Genomic DNA, 445 nt, shown 5'->3' with positions numbered 1-445 from the left:
GGGGCAAAGTGTGCCGGCTCCGTGCTGTTACAGAAGCGGCACTGACTCAGTTACAGACAGCCAGGTCGCAGCCGTGCATACTGGAGAGAAACTGAAACTACAGTATGGATCTCAATACACCGGTATTGATCCATATCAACACCAACTATTACAGTCAGCAGCACATGTGAAAAACTGGGCTGGCTTTCAACCGAGGCGTCTCTAATTATACATTTCAAAAAGAAATGTGGGCGAGGCGTTTACGTCTTGTTAATGTAAATCATTTTGAATGAAAACCTCGCCATGAAATTTGTTTGATTAAAACAGATTTCACACCATAATCTTTCATTTGTACCGCAGCAACTGTCAGTTGACATATAGATACAGAAGTATATGGCAAATGCAATACTTTCATTTTTACTTTAAGTTTATCAAGGCATCAATAAGATGCCGATGTAATTTATTC

Source organism: Etheostoma spectabile, chromosome 6 (genome assembly GCF_008692095.1).
Source record: "Etheostoma spectabile isolate EspeVRDwgs_2016 chromosome 6, UIUC_Espe_1.0, whole genome shotgun sequence".
Classification (NCBI taxonomy): Eukaryota; Metazoa; Chordata; class Actinopteri; order Perciformes; family Percidae; genus Etheostoma; species Etheostoma spectabile.
Note: the sequence above shows the minus strand (reverse complement) of the source record.